Source organism: Zingiber officinale, chromosome 2A (assembly GCF_018446385.1).
Source record: "Zingiber officinale cultivar Zhangliang chromosome 2A, Zo_v1.1, whole genome shotgun sequence".
NCBI lineage: Eukaryota > Viridiplantae > Streptophyta > Magnoliopsida > Zingiberales > Zingiberaceae > Zingiber > Zingiber officinale.
Window position 1 is genome coordinate 77,532,366 of NC_055988.1, and position 20,708 is coordinate 77,553,073.

The 20,708-nt window shown below is 37.7% G+C and overlaps 1 long non-coding RNA gene across 1 annotated transcript; it reads right to left on the minus strand.

The window, feature by feature from the left end:
• Window positions 1–986: 986 nt before the first annotated feature.
• On the minus strand, window positions 987–4,369 carry LOC122041270. The gene is made up of 2 exons (XR_006128942.1): window positions 3,317–4,369; window positions 987–1,170 (listed from the first exon to the last, which is right to left on the minus strand). It is a non-coding gene; the product is annotated as an uncharacterized LOC122041270 (long non-coding RNA).
• Window positions 4,370–20,708: the final 16,339 nt, after the last annotated feature.

A 20,708-nucleotide genomic window follows, 5' to 3' on the forward strand; every position in this document is an offset into this window, starting at 1 on the left:
ACCGATCAGTAAGCCACTGATCGGTCTCTTTGACCGATCAGGGACCAGCTGGATCGGTCGGCAGACCGATCCAGCAGCGTACAGGATCACAGCGTAGTTTATGGATCGGTCGGTTGAACGATCCGGAGTTTCCTACCGTGCCAGTATCAGTAGATCGGTCTGTGGATCGATCCGAAGTTTATTATCAGTTGTAAACCCCTCCCTTAGCATGTGTACAACTCCTAGGTACACCCAGAACACTAAGTTAAACTTTACAACATTTAGTTCAGTAAAATTTTAAATTAGCCAGTTTTCATTCCGCATTAATAGTCCAGCACAACATTACGTAACGATCGGCCTCGCAGCCTAGTCAGTAGGAGGCTGGGTCGTTACAACTAGAGACTTGGCAAGGTGAAATCCTAAAGAGTAGACCTTAGGTGGTAAAATTCTAGAGGAATTGATTCCAAGTTAAAAGTAAACCTAGTAAGTCATGTAAACTTACAAGATTAGGGTAAGTTGTTTGCTTGTGTTTTGTATGGATGTTTTGTAGGAACATAGAGCTAGAAGCAAAAAAAGATCAGATAAATACAATCGAACGCAACTAGACCAAGTCTGGGGTGAACCAGACTTAACTCAGGTCGAACCAGACTCAAACCGATTTAGTGGACCGAACTAGTGGTTTGAAAGACTGAATAGGTTTGATAGATCGATCCCAAGGGTTGGTAGATCGATTGGGTTTGTGTCACATCCTAGAGAAGTCCCTGTCCGACAAACGTACAACATTTCCCCTATAACAGTGCAATTGAAACATGTATACAATGTCATAAGGATACTCACAAGCTGTCAATAGCCCATACGGCTGGAACATACACAACTACGCAGTTATATACACAACTCACATGGCTGGAACAAAAATACACATAACCACGCAGTTGTATAATAAGCAGCCTACATGGCTGTACCAAAAACTAGTGGAAGACATAGGAAAGCCACACAAATAAAAAAGATACAATGTGTGTCGGCATGACTTAAACACACTAACATACCAAAATGATAAAATAGTCACATGGCTAAACACCAATACAATATCATAAAGAAAACATGTAAGAAGACGAGCGTAGTAAAGACCGTCTTCTAATGTGACGTGGGACCAACAGATAGAATACTCCAAGCAACTCCACAATCATCTACCTGCTATATGAGGAAAAAGATAATACACAAATACGGTGGTGAGTGAGCGGGTAATAGACAAGATAGTGCATGGTTTATATAAAATATGGAGATCAATGTATACAATCTCAGTAGGGAAATAAGAACATCATCATACTGACATAATCAATGCATCTAAACATAACTGACATAATAAATCAACATACCCAATTTGGATCTAACGCATAAGATCATGATCACCCATGACAGAATAAACATACATACTTAATCTAGATTTAACACATAAGGTCAAGATTGTAATGACATAATGAATACACATACCCAAACTGGAATCGACACATACAATATAATGATCAGTAAATTCATCAAGAATAAGCAACATATCTGCTCGTAACACCTAAGGAATATAACTGACAGTATATACATGTGTAATAAATGACATGTATGAAGCATGACAACCATATGCAATAATCATAGCTCAAACAAATATAACATATCACAATCACATGTAGTTAATAACTACAAAATATGTATGCAGATATATCTACACAGATGTATCGTGCATTATATGCAAATGCACATGCATGCCACATGGTCACCCCCGCCACCTCTCAAGACACCATGGCACCTGTATGACCGAGAGACTTGGGTCTGTGATAGCTGTACTACCCTCCAGATACCACAACAAAGCGGCTGAGGCAGACAGTTTGCTAGGTAGTTATCTAATTATATAACATCAGGGTCCCTGAGTATTCACATCTCTAGCCCCTTGACTACTGTACCCTTTAGACCCACTACTCATGAGTGGCCGAGGCGAACAGAGTGTAACACTGAGCAACCAAGTGAGCACGATAGGACTAGCTTCACTACTAGCTACCACTCTCCCACGGTGGCTGAATGAGCAGTTATAAATGACTGACAACCCGCTCAACCACAAGGGAGACATTTGATTATCATCATGCAGTGCAATGATGAGCATGATGTAATGATCATGATACAGACACAGTCATCATCAATGCAACAACACAATCGACTTAAATACCTCTAGTACATGATCCATTAAATACCTATATCTATAGGTATGGATAGGTCCAACAAGTGTCCACCAAATATCATATACAGTAAGTAGCCATACCTGATACATACACACTATACACGTATGCAACCTACAACGTAGGTATAATTAACAAGATACCTCCAACATCACACCAGATACATATGATCACCAACATAGGTATTATCGACATAATTCATCCAATAGTGCTCCTAGACACATATGCACACATCCACATAGGTATAATCAACAAGAAACCTCCAATAATCACACCGAATATGTGTACACACACAACATGCAAATGGATAATCAACCAGGTGACTTTTACAACACATACCAATCATGTGTACACTCAATATCAAATGCATAATCAGCATGTTAACTTAGTCAACAAGATATCTCTTACTATACATACTCTACATGTATATACACAACAGAGTATAGATATCCAAAAGCTAAGACTGTATATGAAATAAATAGATCATCTTAAAGGTCAAGTACAAGTATCAAGCAGGATAACAATATAGATAGATTTAAGGTAAAGCAACCTAATCCATCAATCAAAACAACCATGCACTCAGTTTAAAGAATTAAAGAGGCCAAGGAAGAAATATCCGCATTTATCTGTAGATCATTCTAAAATTATCCTCACATCAAAGTGCTCATCTCGTATTAGTATCCTACATCACAAGGTACATGTTATAACTAAGTTCCCACCATAAACCAAGTAGCAAAACCTAATCCTAATCTGATTAGGTAACATCAATTAATCCATCCAATAATATAAATCAGATACTACATTGATCTTTAACAACTGATTAATTTGACTATCCATAAATTCATCTATCAATTATTCTTAAATTAATCCACATTAATAATCCTCCAAATACATGATTCATTAATCATTCCATTTACCATTTAACAGATCTAATTAATATTAACAACTTCATCATTAATAGAAACTTAATCTCCACAAAACAACCACCAGGTTTTATCATTCCTGAATCCATGACTAAATTCCAATTTCATATACTAAGATTGATTACTCCTATAAGTGTCACTAATCAGATTCCAAATATGTGAATGAACAACATGGAAAAAGATTCTCGTTACCTCACAACATCTTACAGTGGATGGTCACTGCCCTAGTAGTGGCTCACAACGATAGGTGGTCATCGATGGCGTTATGGATGCAAATAGAGGAGACAAGAGGAATTAGGACATTTCATCAAACATATGTCCCGCACCACCAACATGACCAAATGAGTAACACAACAATACAGGAGTGGTGATGACACATGCATCTGAGTCACAGCCGACCTTGGCAATGCACCCATGATGGCAAGGTCATGATTGGGAGGAAGTAAAGAGATGGCTAGCCATATGCAAAGCTGGCTGCAACTGTGTGACGTTGACAGTGGCTCCGGCGTCGTCAATCACTGGGATGGGCATGACCACGACAGAGAAAGGCATGGCAACCTTCACCCAACCGGTATCTACGGTGACGGGGCATTACCCAAAGCTAGGGCACGACTCTAGATCGGGTGAGGGGCTAGCCTCCTCCCCCATCGCGGCCATGACTAGTGCCAGTGGCCGTGGAGATCGACAGTGGCACAGAGAGGATCAGGCAAATCGGGGTAGCATCACACTAGATCAGGAGAAGGGAACGAACCAAAGCAAAGCTCGGCTGGAGTATTGTGGTCCGAAGGTCAGAGATGGGGTGCGTAGAGGCGTACCCCAAAGCTAGGGCACGACTCTAGATCGGGTGAGGGGCTAGCCTCCTCCCCCATCGCGGCCATGACTAGTGCCAGTGGCCGTGGAGATCGACAGTGGCACAGAGAGGATCAGGCAAATCGGGGTAGCATCACACTAGATCAGGAGAAGGGAACGAACCAAAGCAAAGCTCGGCTGGAGTATTGTGGTCCGAAGGTCAGAGATGGGGTGCGTAGAGGCGTAGCGATGGGAGATTGAGACTAGGGCTCATATCTCCCTCTTGGCCAAAGATCTACCTGCATGGCGATGACCTGCGGAGGAAAGACAACCTAATGGCCTCCGACGATTAGCGAAGGAGAAAGAAAGCTCGACCGAAGGTGGTCACACACCACCAACGTGATCAAGAAGGTGAAGGCACAGTGAACAGAGGAGGGAGGAGTCACGGAGGAGAGGAAATGCAAACGATAATTAAGTAGAGAGATTATATACTTAGGATTTATCCAACTTAACCGTAAGTTAATTCCCCAATCAACTCCCATTTAAATGATATTCCAAACATGTTTTCTCCTAGCCTAATAAAGTCACCCCTTAATGTGTCATACGACCTCCGTTTAAATCCCAATTGTTTTTAAAAAAATTCTAAAAAATCTAATAAGATTATTACTCCAATAACACTTATTATTAAATTTGTCATATGTTACTGTTGGTGCAGTTAGCACTAACGATTTAACCCAGGTTTTGATGAATGACAAATCAGGTTAAGTTAGTATGTTGTTGTCTAACACTTTGATCGAGTGTGCAGGAGAAGTCCAGACAGGTCGACGGGCTGACCGGATGTCTGGCACGAAGCCTAGCTAGGTCGACGGGCTGACCGGATATCTGGCGAGAAGTCCAAGCTGGTCGACGGACTGACTGGACGCTTGGCGAGAAGTCCAGCTAGGTTGATGGGCTGACCGGATAGCTGGCGAGAAGTCCAGACGGGTCGAAGGGCTGACCGGACGTCTGGCAGGTAAGTAAGGTAAGTTACTAGAGGGGAGTGACTGCGAGGACGCGTTCCCGGGAAGGGAACATTAGGCGTCGATCCGGCTTAGATCCATTTTGGATATCTAAGTCGAGATCGTGACTAGATTCCAGTCTCAGAAAGACGGAATCTAAGTCATACTTTTTCATGTCAAACTCATGAACTGTGCTAACACTTTGTTTTGCAGGAAATTTATTATACTTGCCTCGGACTAACCTTGTCTTGCAGGAGAAGGACTTGTTCTGGAGAAAGGTGGTCCGGGCGCCCGGGAGGCAAGTTTTATCCCGATTGCGCGTCACCACGTGGAGCTCACTGGTTGGACCTGCCACGTCTCACCAGGGTGCCTGGAAGAGATCTGGGGTGCCCTGAGCTTCATATAAAAGAAGGGGCAAGGGTAGAGCTTCGATATGAACTTAGAATCCAAGATCTGCTGCTCTGTGCTCTTGCGACGCCACGAAAAGCTCTCCGACTCAGTGCTGGTTTTGTTTTAATTCTATTATCGGTATTTTCTTTATCTGTCAATTCTTGTACTTAACTCTGTAATATTCGAATTGATAGTGATTGCCCAACGAAAGTACTCACGGAGTACGGGCCTTCGAGTAGGAGTCGTCACAGGCTCCGAACGAAGTAAAAACACCGTGTTCATTTGTCTAAGTTTTTATTCCGCTGCGCTTAACTCTTTTATACTCGTTGTATTTCGAATCGATATTCACCCCCCCCCCCTCTATCGACGTTTCACGGTCCAACAAGTAGTATCAGAGCAGGTACCACTCTGATTTGGTGCAACCACCAATCAAGCAAAGCAGGTACGCCTTTCATTTTTTCCCTCCAAAACAGTTTTTGAAAAATACATCGCCATCTCTTCACCATTGTTTAGTATTTAAAAAATATTACATTTTCAAAATTTTGAAATAATATTTTTTTTCAAATATTTTATTAATATTTTAATAATATTTTATTATTTTTCTGAAAATAGTGAAATATTATTTTTTTTCAGCACTGCTAATCCAAGACCAAGTCTTGGGATTTTTTTTCTGTTTCTCTGTGTGTAAGAATAATGACTCTTTAAAAAGGACGGAACCCCAACGAACCACCACCATATGATCAAGATTTCAACTATTGGAAGCGATTAATGGAATGCTTCTTAGGAAGCGTAAACTTTGATTATTGGCTGATATTGAGAAAACCTTCTTAGAACTCAGAACTAAACACAAATGTAAGTAAAATCATTTGTAATGTTTTACCTAACAATGTTTTATGCAGAGTAAAAAAGTACAAAGATGCACATGAGCTTTGGACCCAATTGATCAAACTTCACGAGGAGCCGATAGAGCTCGAGGATCAAGTAAAAATCGAATCTGAACTCGGGTTAGATCCAATCGAAAAGCCTACTGAATTAGGGGTTGCGCTCAAGGTTAGTGATATTTACCAAAATACCCCTGCTAATAGTAGTTTAGAAAATATGAGCGTTGATCTGATTATTTCAGAAAATATATGTGAAAATAGTGTAGTTGACAATAATTACAAAAATACCCCTAGGATATTATTTGATAAAACAAATCCAATTAATTTAAAAAATTCAAACTTGAACCTAAACAAATCTGAAAACTCAAATGATAGAGATGACAAGGTCAATATTAATCTAGACAATATTAATCTAGAAAATCCTATCCAAATCCAAGATAATTTAATTAATAAAAAATTAAATTTTAATGATAAGAATAATCTAATAAATTCCACTAATTATATCAACTTAAAAAATAAAGAAAATATAAGAATAAAATCAAATACTTTGATAAAATCAAAACTAAATTTAACAAAATTAAAATTAAATGTTAAAAATAACATATTAAATAAAGATAATCTGAAAAATTCAAAATTAACAATTAATAAAAGGTTAAAAGATAAACCTTTAAGGAAATATAATTCAAACAATTTAATTAATTCAAATTTAAAAATGAATAAAAACTTAAACTTTAAAAATAAGCTATTAAAGAAAGATAATTCAATTAACCTAATAAAAGTGAAATTGAAAGAAAATTTAAATATTAAATACATTCTCTTAAAGAAAGATAATTTGACTAATTTAATTAATTCAAAATTAAAAACTTGAATCTAAATTACAAATTAAACATTAAATTTTAACCAAAACTTAACTATAATAAACCCAGAACTAAAAACTAAATTAATGACCAATAATTCAGGGGGAGGCTCCAGAATAGCTGGCACCTCCAAAACTAACCTACCCGACAGGGTAACCCTAACCAACCTATCCGAAAAGGGTAACCCCAACCAACCTACCCGACAGGGTAATTAGGACTAGTTAAAGAGGGTTAAAGTTTAACTTGAATCATGGTACTGGTGAAGTTTTTTGATGATAGTACGTACGTTGGGGAAGCTTGGGTATCGCATGTCTAGAAAGATATGGCTTCAATCTGGTGCATTTGGCCAAGTGGAACCGACCGAAGCTACCTTTAAATGGATCCTAACTAGTTAGACCAAGGTTTAGTACTAACTCCGTGGATAAGACTATTCGGAAAACCTCGAAAGGTTGGCTACTTCTAATGACGTCCAAGTGACTCACCAAGCTTAGAAGTTTATCCGAAGAATGCCTATTTGTTGAGACCAAAGCTAAACCTGAATCTAACACAAGTTAAACCAAACTCTGTAATTAAATCTAATTTATCTCACAAAATTATAGGATTCCCTGATTGATAATCTAGATCGGGTGAGATGAATAAGAATTAAATTAATTAATTTTCAAACTAAATTAAAATTAATTAAAAATAAATTTTGAATTTCAAATTAAAATTAAATTTCGAATTTCAAATCAATTAAAATTAAAATTTGAATTTCAAATTAAAATTAAATTTCGAATTTCAAATTAAATTAAAATAAAATAAAATAAATTTTTTTAAAAATCTATTTTAAAAATTAAACTTAATTTTTTTTAACTTAAAAATTTATTTTAAAAATTAAACTTATTTTTTTTATTTTAACCTAAAAATTATTTTAACTTAAAAATTTATTTTAACCTAAAAATTATTTTAAATGAAAAATTTATTTTAACCTAAAAATTATTTTAAATTAAAAATTTATTTTAACCTAAAAATTATTTTAAACTTTTAAAAATAATTTTAATTTTTTTTTTAAAAAATATTTTAAAAAACTTTTAAAAAATATTTTAAAAAACTTTTAAAAAATATTTTAAAAATTCTTTAAAAACTATTTTAAAAATTCTTTAAAAACTCTTTTAAAAATTCTTTAAAACCTCTTTTAAAAATTCTTTAAAAACTATTTGAAAAATTCTTTAAAAACTACTTTAAAAATTATTTAAAAACTCTTTTAAAAATTCTTTATAAACTATTTTAAAAATTCTTTAAAAACTATTTTAAAATTCTTTGAAAATTCATTTAAAAAATTATTTAAAAACTCTTTTAAAAATTATTTTAAAAATAATTTAACATAAAAATTATTTTAACTTAAAAATTATTTTTTTTTTAACTTAAAAAATATTGTTAAAATCATTTTAACTTAAAAATTATTTTAAAAATTAAATTTAACTTTAAAAATTATTTTAAACTTAAAAATTATTTTAAAAATTTAACTTAAAAATTTAAATTTAAAAATTTTTATATTTAACTTAAAAATTTAACTTTAAAAATTTAACTTTAAAAATTTTATATTTAACTTAAAAATTTTTATTCTAAACTTAAAAATTATTTTAAAATTATCTTCAAAATTCTTTAAAAAATATTTTAAAAAGTCTTTTAAAAAGTCTTTTAAAAATTAAATCTTTAATAAATCATTTTGAAAAATTCTTCTTAATATTATTTTTCATTTTGATAAAATGTTGTTAACTTACAAAAATTATTCTTATTGATTATTTAAACTTTAAAAATTATTATTTAGATTTTAATTTTTTTTCCTTAAACATTATTTTAATCTTAAATTAAAACTCATTAAAACTTAATTTAAACATTACTTTTCAACTTATTTTAACCTAATGAAAATTAAAACTTAATTACAATTAAAATTTGAAAATTTAACTTAAACTTAAAACTTAAACCTAAATTAATCACTGATATTAATTTAAATCTAAAATCAAAACTGAATTGAACGTATGTTAATTGCCATTAAATAATTATAAAAATTATTTTAAAATCCTGTTAGAAATCCCTTAAAAATAATAATAATAATAATTCTTTTAAATTCATTTAAAACTTAGACACCTAACTTAAAAACTTAAATTCCGTTAACTTTAACTTTAAACTTAATTATGTAATTAATAAGTAGAACTTAACTATTTAAGTTTAACTTTATTTGAGAACTAAGCTTGATTTGATTAGAACCTAAGTTTAACCTTAGTAAAAATATTAAAATTACTCTAAGTCATTTTTTTTAATCAACCTTTAAAATATTAATTATTTTTATTAAAACATAATTAAAGTTTGACTTAAATTGAACCTTACTTAACCTTGTTTAATAACGAGTTTAACTTCAAATTACTACCAACTTTAAACTAAGTTAATCCAACTTAAAAGGAAGTAAATGAAAAGTTAAATTATAACTAACACCTTCATCAATTAATACAAAATTTAGATTATATTAAATTATTGAATCAAGCAAAATTTAATCAATAAATTATTAATATTGATTAATTATTGAATTAATAACAACTTATCTTACTTAACATTACACTAAAGGTTAACTTATTTCAACTGAATCTAACGTTAATTACGTTTAGTCAAATTTAAATGAACAATTTTATAAAGATAATTATACAATCGCCCAAAACACTTAGGTACGAAAATATGTTACGGTTGTAAAATTTTATATTAAGGGGGAGTAATAAATAAGGAGAATTAATAAATTAAAGGAGTATCAAATTCAGGGGGAGGTTTATTTTTTAATTATCTCCTTAAGTATTATTTTTTAATCTTCTCTTTAAAATCTCTCTAGAAAATTCTACCTCATTTAAAAAAAAAAATCTAGTTTGAATATTTTTAGCAAATATTTTCAACATTTTATGTTAGGTTCAGGGAGAGGAATTAATTAAAATTTTCCATTTATTTTAAAATTTGTGTTTAAAAAATGTTTTCTTAAAAATTTTTAAACCTATTTTTGAAAACTAACTCTTATAAAACTAAGTTGTTTTTAAAAAAATTGGGTTTTACCTTTTATTGAAAATTGATTTTGAAAATTAGATTTAACTTAAGTTTTGAAAATTGAATTTAAAAATCTAGTTCTTAAAATTTGATTTTACTTAATTTTGACAATTTGATTTGAAAGTCAAATTTTACAAAAATTAGTTTTAAAAATTGCTTTGTTATTGAAAATTGTGGAAATTAGATTTTTAAACTTTGACCTTAAAAACTATACTTGAAAAATTAGCTATCTTTCAAAATTACAAAGTTATAAATCAGCTATCTTTCAAGACTTAGTTTTTTTTAAAGATTTAAAAGAAAATAATCTATGTTTTAAACTCCTCCAGATTAATTTGACATTATTTCAAAGACTCTTAACATTCCTAGCAGACTCTGTATTTATGCTTACTTAATCCATGCTTACTTTTGATGAATGCCAAAGGGGGAGGGTTAGGTGGTTAAGTTAGCTAAACCAAACTGAAAATACAAACTAACTTTAAAAACCACATAAATGCATATGTTTTCACTAACTTAACCAGGTTGTCATTCCATCAAAAAGGGAGAGATTGTTGGTGCAGTTAACACTAACGATTTAACCCAGGTTTTGATGAATGACAAATCAGGTTAAGTTAGTCTGTTGTTGTCTAACACTCTGATCGAGTGTGCAGGAGAAGTCCAGACAGGTCGACGGGCTCACCGGATGTCTGGCACGAAGCCCAGCTAGGTCGACGGGCTGACCGGATAGCTGGCGAGAAGTCCAAGCGGGTCGACGGGCTGACCGGACGCTTGGCGAGAAGTCCAGCTAGGTCGATGGGCTGACCGGATAGCTGGCGAGAAGTCCAGACGGGTCGAAGGGCTGACCGGACGTCTGGCAGGTAAGTAAGGTAAGTCACTGGAGGGGAGTGACTGCGAGGACGCGTTCCCGGGAAGGGAACATTAGGCGTCGATCCGGCTTAGATCCATTTCGGATATTTAAGTCGAGATCATGACTAGATTCCAGTCTCGAAAAGACGGAATCTAAGTCATACTTTTTCATGTCAAACTCATGAACTGTGCTAACACTTTGTTTTGCAGGAAATTTATTATACTTACCTCGGACTAACCTTGTCTTGCAGGAGAAGGACTTGTTCTGGAGAAAGGTGGTCCGGGCGCCCGGGAGGCAAGTTTTATCCTGATTAAGTGTCGCCACGTGGAGCTCATTGGTTGGACCTGCCACGTCTCACCAGGGTGCCTGGAAGAGATCCGGGGCGCCCTGAGCTTCATATAAAAGAAGGGGCAAGGGTAGAGCTTCGATATGAACTTAGAATCCAAGATCTGCTGCTCTGTGCTCTTGCGACGCCACGAAAAGCTCTCCGACTCAGTGCTGGTTTTGTTTTAATTCTATTGTCGGTATTTTCTTTATCTGTCAATTCTTGTACTTAACTCTGTAATATTCAAATTGATAGTGATTGCCCAACGAAAGTACTCACGGAGTATGGGCCTTCGAGTAGGAGTCGTCACAGGCTCCGAACGAAGTAAAAACACCGTGTTCATTTGTCTAAGTTTTTATTCCGCTGCGCTTAACTCTTTTATACTCGTTGTTTTTCGAATCGATATTCACCCCCCCTCTATCGACATTTCACGGTCCAACAGTTACAGTTTGATTGATCAATTTCAAGTTTGGACTCAAATTGATGACTTGGCTTGGTTTAATCGATAGAAAAATCAGTCCAATCGACTGATTAGGTTAGGTTGATCATATTGGATCGATACGCACGTGAGAGGGGGGGGGGGTGAATCACGTGGTTTTTAAAAACTTGTTTTATAGTTTTAAAACACAAGTAAGTGTAGAGGAAAGTACTTGCGAATTGAAAATAACAGGCACAATAAAACATGGTCAGTTTACTTGGTTCTGAGTCTTTGACGACTCCTACTCCAAGACCCAGGTTCTGCGGACCTATCGACGGGTAATCCACTAAAATCCTCTTCCTGTACCTCCGAAAGAGGGAATTGAATACAAAGAAGATCAGAGAAGTGTAACAGATTACACTTTCCATTTGCAGAATTTAAGTACAATAAAAACTTTGTTACCAACAAGTAGGGATCGAAGTGAGAGCTTTCGTGTGTCGGTGTTGTTTTGTCGGCCGTGATCAGAAGTCCTCGAAGTAGTCGTCGAGCATAGCAGCTTTGCAGCAGAGTCGCAGCAAGAGCCTGGAGCAGTCAGAATCTCAAATGGTTATGTAGTAGCTCGTATAGAAGGTTGTGTTTGATGCTTGGTCGAGACTGACTTATATAGGCCATTGAAGGCACCTTCCATAGATGTGGAAGGCACCTCTAATGGGATAAATCCTATCCCAAACAACACTCTCCTTATCTACGATGACATCCAAGTTTCATCCCGTGGAAGGTGCCTTCAAGGCATGAAAGACACCTTCCATGAACAGTGCAAAGGCCCCTTCGGGTACTGTTCATCCGAAGACTTTTTGCTCCTTTCATCCTGCAAATTGTGTTAGTCCAAATCTAAAACATTTAACCTGTAAAATAAATTTAGCACAATCATAATAAGAAGTAGTAATTAGTTTCTATCCTCCAAGGACTAGGAACTAGTCAAGGTCTTAGTTTAGGATTCTTAAATGGACCTAAACTGGATCGACGCCTACTGTCCCCTCAATAGGGGTGTGTTCTCACTAAGTGACTCTCCTTCAGTGACTTACTTTTACTTGCCAGTTGTCCAATCCACAGCCTCAACTGAACTTCCTGCTAGATATCCGGTCAGCCTGTCGGCCTATCTGGAGTTCTCGCCAGATATCCGGTCAGTCCGTCGACCTTATAGGGGATCGGTGGCCGGTTAGAAGGGGGTTGGATAGACGATGCCTCCAAATACTCGCTTCTGCTAACACATTGTTTAACATGGTTCGGAGTTTAGGGCTCCTACTCCACGGTTATCCGTAAGGTAGACGTTCCCTATCCGTCGGTGGATTAGCCCCCGACAAACTTTGGCTATCTCAAGTCGCTCCTTGTGGGTGGAGAAACCTCACGACAACACTCACAAGCACTTGAGAACTAGTAGACTACTAATTAGGGTTTACCACCACTAATTTCGTCAACTATAACCAAGCTCCCAAGCCTTGGTTATATAGGCCACGGGTTGGAAAACCCCGCCTACCAGTCGACTGCCAAAACCATCAATCGACTGCCCTCTGTGGAGATTTGACCGTTACATCTAAACGACTCGATACCAATCGACTGGTAAAAGTACTAGTCGATTGATCCACATTGGTCGAGCGAACAAAAGCATTCTGTTCGCTCCCAGTCGACTACACCAGTCGACTGATGAAAACACTAGTCGATTGATACAGTAACTGCTATAGTATTGCTACAGTAATTGCTACAGTACTGCTATAGTAATCGCTACAGTAAAACCCTAAACCTAGGATTTTGCCCTGAGTACAATCTCTCATGCACTCGTACCCTCACGACTCACTTGACCCTTCATTGTAGCCTTGACTTCTAGCCTTCAAGCCTACTTCCTTTGGCTCTCATCCCTCGGATGCATCCAAGCCCGCGGCTCGTCCCCAATGACATCCTTCACGTATGCCTCGAAGTCGCTTCCCTCGACCCTCATCCTTGCTGTCTTGTCCACGGTCCCTCAGATGCTCCATCCTTCACTGGACCCAAGCCATCAAGCTGAGTCATATGTGTATCCTTCAAACCTGCACACTCATATACATATATCAAATACAAGGGTGAACCTAACTTAAACCCTTTGCCCAAACACCAAAACACATGATCACACAGACCATTGGAATTGCTCCAACAATCTCCCCCTTTTTGATGTTTGACAATATGTTTAAGTTAGGGAAAATATAATAGAAAAATAATATGTTAAAAATAATAGACTTACGTTGTTAAGGCTACACACTTGGACTTACACCGCCGAATGGACTTACGATGCCAAGGATACACACTTAGACTTATACTGTCGAATGGACTTACGTTGCCAAGGCTACACATTTGGACTTACATCGTCGAATGGACTTACGTTGCCAGGGCTATACACTTGGACTTACACCGCCGAATGGACTTACGTTGCCAAGGTTACACACTTGGACTTACACTGCCAAAACGAAAATGCACCATGCACCATAGTTTGCAAAATCGCGATCCGGATCGTAGGATCGTACGATTCTATGATCCGGAAACCCAAAATCGATCCAGGATCGTGCAGAATCGAGTTTTGCAGTAGAATCGCAGCAGGATCGGTAGGATCGGTAGGATCGGAACAGAATCGGTAGGATCGGAGCAGAATCGGAGCAGGATCGGTAGAAGCTTTGAGAGGTCATAACTTTTGACTCGGATTGAACCATGAGGCCTATAATATATCAAATCAAAGCTCGTTCAAAGATCTTTAATAAATTTCAAAGTTTATCCTTAACCACCCTATTTCAAAGCAAAAAAATATCATTTAAATCCTTTTCAGATGTCTAGGAGATTTTATCTTTTTTTTATTATCTTTTTTTTATCTTATTAGGGGTTTAAATTATTTAAACATATGTTTAACTATTTTTGAGTTAGTTTTTTATCAATAATATTCTGTCATTTATTTTCCTCAAAATAATGAGTTTTGGATGCCTATTATCTAATATTGTGTGACATCAACCAGTCTTTAGAAGATTATTTCCGGCGTTCATATTTGAATCAAAGGATTCAATAGCTTCTATTATATACGTTAGGTGGCCTGTAAATTAAATTATCTTATAAACTAAGGAAATATTTATTACATTGAATGTGTTATTATTATTGTATTAATAGAAATTTTATATTTTTATCATTTTATGATATGAAAATATAAATATTATTACTATAAGAGAATAATAGTTGAATTATAAATTAATTTAAATTTGTACATGTAGTAATATAATTTGAGGTGTTAGTGTAAATGATTGCATATATATACAAAATTAGCTATTTATTTATATGTAAATGATATTTTTAGGTATTTTTTCTAATTATTAATCATGTATAATAAGATTTTAAGGGTTTTTGGTAGGATCGTACGATTCTACGATCCGATCCTGACCGATCCGATCCTGACCCTAAATCGATCCTGCGTAGGATCGCGATTCTACAAACTATGCCATGCACCATGCACCATGCACCATGCACCATGCATTGGAACCTATCCCAAGGCTCCCCCTACACCTATGCTCCCCATTGAGTTAGGAATTTCCCACTGTAAAGGTATTTTCAGGTTTTCCCAACTAAACCTTACTTCTCCCCCTTTGCCTAACATTAAAAAGCTCCAAAAATATCCCAATTGTTGAAAACTTAATCATCAAATTGACCATAAACTCGTGCATTTATTTCCCATGGATCTCATACACATATACGAGTTGACCCGATCAAAATTCAGTGCTTAAAATAATTTCAAATTGGTATCAGTCGACTGCTAGAAGTACCAGTCGATTGCCTTATCGAAATGAGCTTACAGAGACATTCTGTGCTCAAAAATACTGTTACTAGTTGACTGGTAACTGCACTAGTCGACTGGTATCCCATTTATGTAAAAATCAACCTTTTCTGATCAACTTCAGAAATGCACCAGAAATTTCACAGACCTCCAAAAATTCTCAATTTTATAGAGAGGTCTATTTTATCAATGTCTACTTGGGAAAAATATATATATAAATATATTTGTCACAAATCCCAAGATTGACACAAAATCCAAAACTAGCTAAATGGTTTAATTGAATCTTGACCTAAAGTCCTAGTTTTGACTTCCTCTTGATGCATTTGCCCATACTAACCCACAATGCATCCCTAGCATTAGTTTATATGACATCTATACATCTAAAACCAATTATCATGCAATATGACCCCAATGCCATATTTCCTTGCATGAAACATATCTTATGTGTGCCAATTCCCTATGTTTGAGATTCAAGTCCATCTCCAAATCATTTGGTACACTCCATGGCTCCTCTAGACTCTCAAGTAAAATCCACTTGAGATCCATTGACCATGGGTCCCAAATTGACTCTTAGAGCTCCCCCTAGAGCTTTTAGTCTTAGCCACCTCCCTAGGTGACTCATCCACAATTGCTAGGCCACATCGGTGCATCTCCTGTGACACTTGGCCTACAAACCTAACCTTCTTAACCTTGGACACCTTGTCCTTGGTTAATTTCTTCTTATCATTAAATGGCATTCCCTTACCATTTATTGGCTTCTCCTTGCTATAGTCATATGTAACCCTAGCATAAGACTTTTCCTTAGCCTTAGAGACACTAGATCGGTATCCTAAACCCGATCTATCATTGTTTGGTTTTTGTCTACCCAACACCATACCTAAACCCTTATATCCAACATTGAATCTTTCTAGGAGTTTCTCCAACTTATCAAGCTTTGCCTTCAAAGCTTGATTTTCCTTTTCTAGGTCCCTAACCCAAGAGTTGATATGTCCACCATGGACATTCCTAGACCTACCCTTCCTAGACATGTATCTCCCCTTCTTGGGATTAATATCTTGGTTCTCTATTACCTTCTTATCCTTAGATAATGAGAGTTTAAGTTGTCTAGGTCTATCATGCATAAATTTTTTAGGGTTTTGATCTACATTAACCCTATTCCTATCATGATATTTAAATCCAATGTTATGCATGGGTAAATAATAACAGTTATTTCTCGCATGCATGGAAGAGTTTAAATTTGAATTAAACTTCAAGTTAGGATATACCTCCCTTACCCTTGAAGCTCCCCCTTGATTTGAGCTCCTCTTCTTCTTATCCCACTTCTTTAAATGTGCAAGCTTCTTGATCTCCCTCTTCTTGGGACATTTTGTGTGGTAGTGCCCCTTCTCCCCACATGTGAAGCATATGATGCACATTCTCCTTCTTTGGGCTTATTCATTCCTACAACCATTGTTAGTGTTTAAATTAACTTGAATGAGTTTAGAATTTACCTCTTTCTTACCTAATGGACATCTACTTTTGTAGTGTCCCTTCTCATTGCACCCCAAGAAAATTATGTGGTCCTTTGACTTCACTTCGGTGGAGGTGTTTGCTAGGTTGACCACTTCCAAGACCTCTTCTTCTTCTTCACTTGTCTTGGAATTTTCTTCAATTCTTGAGGATGTAGATGATACCTCATCTTCCTTCTCCTCCTCGGGTGTTGAGCATGGTTCAACTTTCGGTTGCTCCACCTCCTCTCCTTGAGTAATTGAAACCATCTCCTTGGGCTCTACCTCTTCATGTGTAGGTAAAAGTTCTTCTCCTAGAATTTTCTTCACTTTGCTCCACAATTCATGGGCGTTCTCATATTTACCTACACGACTTATCACGTTAGAAGGTAAAATTTCAATCAACATTGATATTACCTTTGAATTTGCCTCCAATCGTGTGGTTTGCTCCTCCGTCCAATATCGTGGTTGGAGCTTCTTCCCTTTCTTGTCCTTTGGGACTTCAAATGGCTCTTCCACCACCATCATTGTGTCCTAATCCATCTCGAGGAATTTCTTCATCTTCACCATCCAAAAGGTGATGCCCCATAAGCTTTCTCCTTCAAACTTCGGCGGTTCAATCAAGCCGGTCATCTTCTTGTATCTGCTCTTCTCGACGATTAGTCCGGTGAAGTGCGACCTCGGCTCTGATACCACTTGTAGGGGATCACTGGCCAGCTAGAAGGGGGGTTGGATAGACGACGCCTCCAAATACTCGCTTTCGCTGACACGTTGTTTAATGTGGTTTGGAGATTAGGGCTCCTACTCCACGGCTGCCCGTAAGGTGGACGATCCCTATCCGTCGCTGGATTAGCCCTCGGCAAACTCCGGCTATCTCAAGTCGCTCCTTGTGGGTGGAGAAACCTCACCACAACACTCACAAGCACTTGAGAACTAGTAGACTACTAATTAGGGTTTAACACCACTAATTTCGTCAACTATAACCAAGCTCCCAAACCTTGGTTATATAGGCCACGGGTTGGAAAACCTTGCCTACCAATCGACTACCAAAACCATCAGTAGACTGTCCTCTGTGGAGATTCGATCATTACATCCCAACGGCTCGATACCAGTCAACTGGTAAAAGTACCAATCGATTGCTCCACACTGGTCGAGCGAATAGAAGCATTTTGTTCGCTCCCAGTCGACTATACCAGTCAACTGATGAAAATACCAGTCGACTGATACAGTAACTGCTATAGTACTCTACAGTAATTGCTACAGTACTGTTATAGTACTCGCTACAGTAAAACCCTAAACCTAGGATGTTACCCTGAGTATAATCTCTCATGCACTCGTACCCTCACGACTCACTTGACCCTTCATTGCAGCCTTGACCTCTAGCCTTTAAGCCTACTTCCTTTGGCTCTTATCCCTCGAATGCATCCAAGCCCACAGCTCATCCCCAATGCCATCCTTCGCGTATGCCTCGAAGTCGCTTCCCTTGGCCCTCTTCCTTGCTGTCTTGTCCATGGTCCCTCGAATGCTCCATCCTTCACTGGACCCAAGCCATCAAGCTGAGTCATATATGTTGGAGTAATCTGGGTACCCTAAGTTTTGATGTTTCGGCAAAAATTTAAGTTAGGTTTATTGTTGTATTTGATATGCATTGTGAGTGTGCAGGATACAGGTACAAAAAGGAAAGTCCAAGTGTGATCTTGGCAAAGGAGGAAAGTCCAAGGATGATTCTTGGCGATGTAAGTCCAAGCATGTAGTCTTAGCAACGTAAGTCCAAGTGTGACTTGGCAATGGATGAAGTCCCGGAGGTGCGACCTCTTGGCAAAGGAAGACCCGACAACAATGACAAGGCCGATGGAAGCTCCAGAAGGCAAGACGTGAAGGATGGGGAGGCATCCGAGGGACGCAAGGCTGATGAAGGAGGCTAGAAGGCTAGGTCTAGGTTGGTCGGGCGAGAACGAGTGTTGAGTGAATGCACTCGGGGTAAAATCCTAGAATTAGGGTTTACTATAGCAGTACTGTAGTTTCACTGTAGCAGTACTGTAGCAGTCGATTGGTGGTTTCATTAGTCGACTGGTGCAGTCGACTGGGGCAGTCGACTGGGAGCGAACAGAGAGTTGGTATCGAGCCGTTGGGCTGCAACGGTCGAATTTCCACGAAGGGCAGTCGACTGCATGTTTTAGCAGTCGACTGGTAGGCGGGGTTTTCTAACTTGTGGCCTATATAACCAAGCATTGGAAGCTTGGTTAAGGTTGACGAAATAGAGGTGGTTAACCCTTATTAGTAGTCTACTAGTGCCCTAGCTTCTCAAGAGTCCTTAGTGAGAGTTTGTGGCGAGGTTTCTCCACCCACAAGGAACTACACGAGCTAGCCAAAGGTTTTCCGGGGAGTCATCCATCGACGGATCGGGATCGTCCACCTTACGGACAACCGTGGAGTAGGAGCTTCATCTCCGAACCACGTTAAACAACGTGTCATTGGGTTTGCTTCTTGTTTATTGTTTTCTAGGGTTAGCTTTGCTTTTGTTTGTTAGTATTTTTGTTTCCGCTGTGCACTAACAAGCGTAGGAAGCGACGATTTGGGTGAGACGCTATTCACCCCCTCTAGCGAACGTCAAGGTCCCAACAAGTGGTATCAGAGCCAAGTTGAGCTCTTGTTGGACTAATCGCCAAGAGCGCGACTAGAGGAAGAAGATGGAGTCGGAGGGACCTCTCGGATGGGACATCCGAATCCCACCTCCATACTAGCGCGAGGACTTCGACTATTGGAGGAAGCGCATGGAGATGTGATTCCAAATGAATTGGAACCAATGGATTGTTGGGTTTTTCGGGCCGCGAAAACCGCTTTTCGCGTCGCGGAAACCCCGAATCGCCCAAGCCACGGATCTCGTGCAAGGTAAAACTTTCGAAAAATACGAGTACGAGTTTAAAACACGATCGACTCTTAGATCTACGAGGGAAAAACATTTACCCTTGATGCGTGCCCTTCGTAATCCCGCAACGTCCAAAGGTAGCCGGATCTCGAGACCGTCAAGCGAACGGTCCTCTAGCGGTATCCACACGAACAAGGAGTGGTCTTCTACCACTCAAAGATGGAGAGGAGAACCCACAAGTGTGCTAGCACTTTCTAGGGCTCTCGGATTGGATCTAAAAGGTGAGAAAGGAGAGAAGGGAAAAAGGAACTCATACACTCCTCTAGGTACTCTCCTTTTGTGACCTTCACACCACCTAGTTGCTTGGAATCAACTCTCACTTCTTCTCCACCATGAAGCCAAGACCAAAAGCAAGCTTGAGAGAGGGAGAAGCACCCAAGGAAGAAGAAGCATTGAACACCATTCAATTGCCACCAAATGAAACATTCTCCTCACTTAGTGTGGCCGGCCACACTAGTGTAACTCCCACATTAATGTGGCCGACCACATTAATGCATTTGGTGTGTAACCTCCATGAGGTGGCACACCATTAAATGAGGAGATGATGTGGCTAATGATGTGGCTAGATTGGTCATACCAAGTAGGATGAGTCAACCTTCATGATGATGTGGCAAGACATCAAGTCAAACTTGATGTTTCAACTTCCATTTGGTCAAGTCAAACATGACCAATTTTCTTCCTTGTTGAGTTAAATCCAACCTTTGATTCAAGTCAATTTTAATTTAATGAATCTCAATTCATTAATATAAATTGACTCAT